This window comes from Salvia hispanica, chromosome 4 (assembly GCF_023119035.1).
Source record: "Salvia hispanica cultivar TCC Black 2014 chromosome 4, UniMelb_Shisp_WGS_1.0, whole genome shotgun sequence".
Classification (NCBI taxonomy): domain Eukaryota; kingdom Viridiplantae; phylum Streptophyta; class Magnoliopsida; order Lamiales; family Lamiaceae; genus Salvia; species Salvia hispanica.
Window position 1 is genome coordinate 40,672,466 of NC_062968.1, and position 6,904 is coordinate 40,679,369.

The 6,904-nt window shown below is 34.3% G+C and overlaps 1 long non-coding RNA gene across 1 annotated transcript; it reads left to right on the forward strand.

Annotated features, from left to right (window-relative positions):
• On the forward strand, positions 1-1,864 carry LOC125220027. Its single transcript, XR_007176279.1, has 3 exons — positions 1-277; positions 660-863; positions 1,276-1,864. It is a non-coding gene; the product is annotated as an uncharacterized LOC125220027 (long non-coding RNA).
• The last annotated feature ends 5,040 nt before the right edge of the window (positions 1,865-6,904 follow it).

Here is a 6,904-nt window from a genome sequence, read left to right on the forward strand (position 1 = left end):
CAAATTACAGAGCTGCGCCGCTTTCTTCTTCGTCTTTTCCTTAGTTCTGCGATTTTTCTTCTTCCTCAATTTTTTCATGAAGCTTTTTCTCTTCGGTGAAACTGTTTCACTTCTCACCTAATTTCTTTTCTTTTAATTCTCTTCCTCATCTTTCTTCCATGGACACGAAGCAGGCATAGCGTGGGGTCGGAGCTGATGCTGCGCTGGGTCGACGGCTGATTTTGGGAGGTTCTCGGAGGTTTTCACGGACCGGCGGTGGGGTCCGTCATTACTACAGGTATTAGGTTCCTTAAATCATACTCGTGTTATCGAAGTATGTTATGTAAATAATTTTAACAAGAAGGATATGTACACACTTCATCCATGAATTGGCAACACTAATTTATTTTACTCATTCTTTATGCTCTTTATCAAATCTTACTAAAAATCATCACGATTTCCGGGGGTAACAAAGCAATTATATGTGTTTGTTTGTCGTGGCCAAACATGATGTCGTTGGTTTTTTTAGGCAACATGGCTGATTTCCGGGGTAACAAAGCAATTATGGACTCCTCTTCTGGTGGCCGCGATTTGTGTTATGATAGTTAATATTAGCTTTTGTTAATCCCGAAAAATCATATGCGTTGTATTTGGTGTGTGTTTCCTTATATTATGATCAGGAACTAGCGAGGGTCTTCGACCCCAACAACCCAAAAGCGAAAGGACTCGGCGTATTTACACTGATCGGAAGGAAGGGGTTCGACTGGCGACCTTGAAGGAGCTCGTCGTTCATGTTTGATAATCTGATAATGGATTTCGTGCCGGATACCTCGGTAGACTGGAAGAGGCGCTACACCGCGAGTTCCCGACAACAGATCTGATAGGTAATCCCATTATCATATCGAAGGTGTCTGCATGGAAAAAGAGTTATTACTCTCTCCAACAGGTCCTTAATCTAAGTGGTGTCGGTTTTAATCTGAATGGAGACCACAAAATCGACTGTGATGACCAACAATGCGAAGAAATTGTGAATGTATGCTTGTGTATAAAAACTTAATTCATTACAGTAATCTGTTATATATATATCACGTCTCTTGAAGGGAAAGAAGTAAAAATAAATTTGGCCAATTGTTTATTCACCTTGACTTGGATGTGGCTTGATTGTTTTTCTTTTATATGGGAGAAAAGTGATTTATCATTCTCATATTCCTTTACTTTAGTTTTATTGCTGATAAAAAATCTTCTTTAGTGATTGTGAAGGTATGATAAGTGATGCTAAATTTTCTTAATTTGCAGAAAGATGAAAATGCAAGGTTCATGCGTGCCCTACTTTCACGACTTCTAGGAGATTTTTGATAAGGACCGAGCCCACGGGGAAGGAGCGGAGAACATAATAGATGCAATAAACAACATATGTTCACAAGAGAACCTTGGGGGGTTAGGTTAAAGCAATAACTTTAATATGGGCTTCAGAGATTTCTTCATGCCCAATTAAGTGCCTAACCAACAATCTCCTATTGCCGACTCAGGCAATGTATTTAGTAATGTGTGTGAAACAATGACTCGGAAGACATCGAACAAAGAAGTGCAAGGCCGTCGGAGAAATGTATGATTGGTCTGGATGGGATGCTTGGGAAAATACATGATGCTTCCAATAATCATCTTCCGTGCTTGGCTTCGCTTATCTGATAGTTGTTTGACCTCACTAAAGCTCGTAAAGAAGTGTTTGATCTTGTCGAAGTTTTGTCGGGCCTATCAATTTGGCAACAATTTGTTGTGTGTAGATTTATACTACATAAGTTGGAACATCTCGACTTCTTCATGGGACTGCGCGAGGCAGTAAAGAAGGAGTATGAGTTAATGAAATCATATTTTCGATTGGCGATATTATAGACTAAGATAAGCCTTCATACCCTTTTCTTCCAATGCTCTTTCAATCCTCTCTCTCTTTCAATTTCAGAATATTCTTTTCTTCCAACTCTCTTCAAGCAAATCACTGACATCTGCAAAAATTTCACTCGGGGTGTGTTTATCAATTGTCGGATCTTTCTCTATAACTACTATCTTAGTCTATCATATGATCAATTGAAAACATGTTATCATTTCGGCGATAGATACTCCAACACCATCAACATATACTCCTCCTTTGCTGCCTCGCGTAGTCCCATAAAGAAGTCAAGACGTTCCATCTTATCTAGTATAAATCCACACACAATAAATGGTTGACTAACTGATAGCCCAGACACAACTTCGATAAGATCAAACACTTATTTACGAGCTTTAATGAGGTCAAACTCATATAGATACGGGAAACCAAGCACTGAAGACGGTCATTGGTAGCATCATGCATTTTCCTAAATATCTCAACCAGATCATCATCCATTTCTCCGACGGCCTTGCGCTTCTTTGTCGATGTCTTCTGTGTCATTGTTTCACGCGCGTTACTAAATACACCGTCTGAATCAACAATAGGAGATTGTTGGTCAAGCGCTTGGTTGGGCATGAAGAAATATCTGAAGCCCATATTAAAGTTATTGCTTTCGCCACTTTGCAGCCTCAGTGACACTATTGATATTTTGTTTTTATCACATTCTCTCAATTGTTTTTATTTATTTGTGATTTCTATCTCTTTTCTTCTTTTTGTACTCACTTTTCCAATTTATTTATATTTTCTATTCTTCTTTCTGTATTTATTTTATTTCTTATTTATTTAATTTAACTCTTTAAGATTATAGTTATACTTCATATATAAGTAATATTTGAAACACCAAATGAAAGATAATATACTATGTAACTAATGAAAAATTAATTTCAATTTATTATTTATATTCATATTCATATTCAACTATTTAATATACATTTTCAATCAATATTATTATTAGTTAGATATTTTTTAAATTATATACTCCTTCCGTCCACGAAAAATAGGACACATTGTGAATAACACGGATTTTAATGTGAAATTGGTAAAGTAAGAAAGGGAAAAAGTAAGACAAAAGTAGTGCTAGTGGAATGTAGGGTCCATATTATTAGTAAGAGAGAAGAAAAAAAAAGTAAGAGGGAAGTAGTGTTAGTGGAATGTGAGGTCCATATTATTAGTAAGAGAGAAAGAAAAAAAGTAGAGATTAAGTTGTTGAAAACTTTCATTTTTAAAATTTGCTCTATTTTTCGTGGACGGAGAGAGTATTTTTTTTCTTTATAATTTTCATTTTCTTTTACTCATTAACGGTGCCTATATAATATTATTATTTATTAAAATTGTTAAAGTTATTAAACTAAAATATGATTCTCCATCCGTCTCAAAAGAGTATGAACTATTTCATTTTTCATCCGCCCCTGAAAAGTATGAACTTTCTAATTTTGAAAAAGTCAAACAACACATTGCCCCTACATATCATTTTATTTACAATTTATACTATTATCATTACCAACTTGTACTATTATAATAATGTGGACCCCATTATCCACTAACATTATTTCCACTACCCTTTCTCTCTCTCTCACTTACTTTTTCCCTTATTTACTAAAATTCTTGTCGAACCCATTGTTCATACTCTTTGGGACAAGAGAGTATATATAATTTAAAATAACTTTTTGTTGTATAATCAGGGTGTTTTAAAATTTTAATCATTTGAAAGTATAACTAATAATTTTGTGGGACATCCCAAAATAAAAATAATTGTCTGTTTTTATGAACAAGAGAATAAAATATAACCTCAAATTAAAAAAAAAAATCGTCCAGGTACCCAAAACGACAAAAACATTGTCCTTACCCCAAAATGAAAAAGGTCTACTATTTTTATACATCCTATATTGTTTAGATATCATTTATGCCGTTGACTCTTTTAGTTAATGTTTGGGCTTTGAATTATTTGACAGTGGACTCATTATTAATCCTAGCATATTACTTTCTCCGTCCATAATTAATTGAGTGGCTCAGCTCAGGTTTTTAGAAATATAGTGGTAAATGGATTGAAAAGGTTATATCAGTCCTACTTTTATATAGTACTCCCTTCGTCTCATAAAAATAGTCCTCTTTCCCCATTTTTGTTCATCCCACAAAAATAGTCTCTTTCTATTTTGGGAAATCTTTTCTCTCATTATTCTCCACTAATAATACTTCAATAACTTTTTCTTTCTACATCTCTTATTACACTGGGTTATCAAACTCACATTTTATACTCCCTCCGTTCCAGATAATTCGTATAAATATTCTATTTCGGTCCTTTCCACATAATTTGTCCCACTTCACTTTTACCATTTTTGGTAGTGGACCCTATATTCCACTAACTCATTCCTACTCACATTTTATTATAAAACTAATACTTTAAAAGTAGGACCCACATCCCATCAACTTTTTCAACTCACTCTCCATTAGATTTCTTAAAACCCGTGCCGATCTGCCGGGTAAAAGTGTCCCAAATTATCTGGGACGGAGGGAGTAACTATAATTATTGTCATTTTTCTTTTCATTGTCGATGTGGGATAAAGAACGAAACCAAACTGAGAATGAAAATCACCGATAACTGAGTAATCATTTACCGAGCCTTAGATAATCTAGTTTTAAAATATTTCTTGAAGCTAAGTTATTATCTTTTCTCCAAAAAGGGCAATCGCAAATAAGGTAACTTCAAGGTGTATAATCTTTATCAGGAATTTTTGAAAGCATTTGAGGTGGACCTTTTTTCACCTTACACTCTACTGTGGATACAATTACAAAATATTTTGAAAGAGCATGATATTGAGATTTTTCAAAAACCTAAACTCAAGTTTAGTGTTTATCAATATTATTGTCTTTCCATATTGTTTGTTTTATGTGATGTCTATCATTAAATTGGGTCCTTGTAAAGGAAGCGTGCGTCCCTACTCGGATATTGTACACGAGGACTGTGTGTCATCGAGCAGGTTGGCCCTTCCAATATCCGTGGAACATGGCCACTTTCTTGGCACAAGAAGTTCAGATATGACAAATCACAGAAAGAATTTAGGCTGATCAGTCGAACTTTATCTCACAAAGATTTTAGTAAGCTTATGCCTTTAAAAATATTTCGATAGGATTTGCAGCGCAAATAGATATGTTGTATACATAGAACTTGAATTAAATCTTCTTTGCTATAATTGAAAACCTAAACATGCGCTATACATTGAGAATTTGATACCTTTAAGGCTCTTTAAAGAATCAAAGTTGCTTGCTACTTCTCCTTATGATCTTGAGTACTTGACCACAGATCTTCTGATAGTATCCCTACCTTGTATTCTATTCTTAGAGTGGGCTAAACTATCAAAATATAGGAGTGGAATTTCGATCCTTAATGAATATAGAGGGGTGGACGAAAACCGATGTCTCTGTCTCTCATATGTTCACATATTTTATAAAGTTATATTGGGTCAGTTAGGGATCTATTTGGCTTTAATTAATTAAATTGAGCCTCAATTTAATTCAAGTACAAATATAATATCATTACAAGCAACTATATTAAAATAATCTTTACTGTCTATTTGAAATTAAAACTAATACGAACTTCCTCTTTAATTTAATTACTTCCCCGCTTAAAACTTCTATGTCCATTAATTAATTGAAGTCTACTATTGATTTAATTAATTAATACTCCAAAAGTGGACTTAGTTTGAAATTCTTAAAAATTATTCATGGAATAAGTTTAACGTACAAGTTTATGAATAATAAAACTTTATTTCAAACTCCTCTTGAGGACATTATCAAGCTAGACTCACCTGGGGCACAATTTTATATGACAACAATCCTAGCACAACTACATACTATTGATCATAACTACCCAAAATATTACTCCCTCCGTCCCACAAGAATATGCACTATTTCCTTTTTAGTCCATCCCATAATAATATGCACTTTCTAATTTTGGAAAGTCTTTGCTGGGGATTGGTGCCCCTTGCACAGCGGAAGACATGCATACACAAATAAATCAGATCTACAGATCTATTTGACCGATTATGGGATTAATTATCTAGTTAAACAAATCAAATTGCATTCAAGAACACAAATAAATCATGTTTAAGGAATAAGAACCCTAATTCATGATTTCCTACGGTTTAGAATTACCGATCTGATTCTCCAAAGAATCGTCGATTGCTTGCGCCTTCTCCACGAGATGATCTTCGTACTCAACCATAAATCTTCTAATCTGTATCCCGAACTCAGATTATGACCTTTGGGTGGGCAAAGCTTGTCAGAATCGAAAAGGGCTTGATTAGAAAGAAGACAGAATATCAGTTTTGTCAAAAACCGATTTTTCGTCCACTCCCAGAGGGGAGCACGAAAATTAATGATTAAAATTCAATTAAGTCTCCTTTCTAATCTCCTTTTATATTGAGTTAAGGTGGGCCAGATTAGGGATCCATGGAGGTTGGACTTGGGCCAAACCTGTTGGACTTTTACTAATTAAATTGAGCCCCAATTTAATACAAGTCCAAACAGAATATTATTATCATCCACTATAGTATAATAATATTGACTGCCCGTCCAATCCCAAATTACGAGTAATCCGGGCTTTTACCTCTTTAATTTATTATTTCCCGTGTTTAAGATATAAATATCCATTAATTAATTTAAGTCTGCTATTTGACTTTAATTAATTAATATCTTTTTCCAAGAGTTGTCTAGTTCAAAATCTTTATTTATTATTCTGGAATAAATTCCAACCGGCCGGGTTTCTGAATAATAAAACCTTTTTCGAACACCTCTTGAGGATATTATCAAACTGGACTCACCCAGCACACGATTCATTGCAATAACAATACTAGCACCTCTAGACATTGATCACCACTACCCAAGATATCAGGATTCTTGGATTGCGAAAAATCCGCACCATTTGATAAATCAAAGTAGTGCATAATCAATATCGTATGCTCAATGTTATGTCAACAATGATTAAGAAATAACAATCAC